Below are 952 nucleotides of genomic sequence, written 5' to 3'. Positions count from 1 at the left end.
AGAAGGAGAACCCGAGGAACTGGAGGCGGCGAGGAAGGGGGAGGGGGGATGAATGTGCGGGTCGTCGGCGACCGACAGGGAGCGCCCCTCCTCTTCCCTTAGACCTCCATGCTCTGGGGTTTGGCCGATGCGGGGGGCGGGGCGGGGGGGGCGGCCTGCAAAAGGTCAGCTGGACGTGCGGTTGCCGTCCGGGGATGTCCGGGCGCGGCTGGTGCCGGGCAAGGAGCAGGGGACGGGTGTGTCCATCGCGGGGGACACACTCATGTGCGCGCACATGCATGCATGCACGCATGAGTGTGGGCGTGGGCGTGGGTGTGCTGTGTCGCGCATGTGTGCCGGCGACAGAGGGACGCCCAGCCCCGGGCCCCCCCCTGAGGTGGCTTCGGCTCGTCTTTCCCCTTTCGTTGATGAGCAGGCCCCCTTCTTTCCCCCGTTGCCCCCCCCCCCCCCCGGGGGGGAGAGGGTGACCGGGGCGAGGATGTCCCCAGGCGCGTGGCCAGCGGGCGGGCGTTCTCTCGCGCGTCCAGGGGGCTGGGCGGTTGGTTGGCTGCTGGGCCTTTTGTAGGGGCCGGGGGTGCTTCGCCTGCCTGCAGGCCGGTCGCCCGCCCCCTCGCCGGCACGGGCACGGGCGGGGGAGGGGGGGGGGGGGACAAAATGTGCCCCTCCTCCTGCGGGGGGAGGAATTCTGGGCGCGCCCCACGCGCGGCCGGCCGGCGGGCGGGCCCCGGGTGGACGCCGGGACCCCGCCAACACCGCAGATCGGCCCAGTACGGGGGGGGAGGGGCGGGAGAAAATTAACGCCCCGCAGGAGAGCGCTCGCGTCTGACCCGCGCGCCGCCCCTCCTACATGCCGCGGGCTGTGGGGTGCAACTGCCTGGACTGCCCTATCAACGGCCGGCTCTCCTGCCGCCGGTCCGCGCCCCGGCCCAAAATGCATCCCCACATCGCCTGG

Source organism: Fonticula alba, assembly GCF_000388065.1.
Source record: "Fonticula alba strain ATCC 38817 unplaced genomic scaffold supercont2.6, whole genome shotgun sequence".
In the NCBI taxonomy this organism is placed as follows: domain Eukaryota; order Rotosphaerida; family Fonticulaceae; genus Fonticula; species Fonticula alba.
This window is presented reverse-complemented; position numbering follows the sequence as displayed.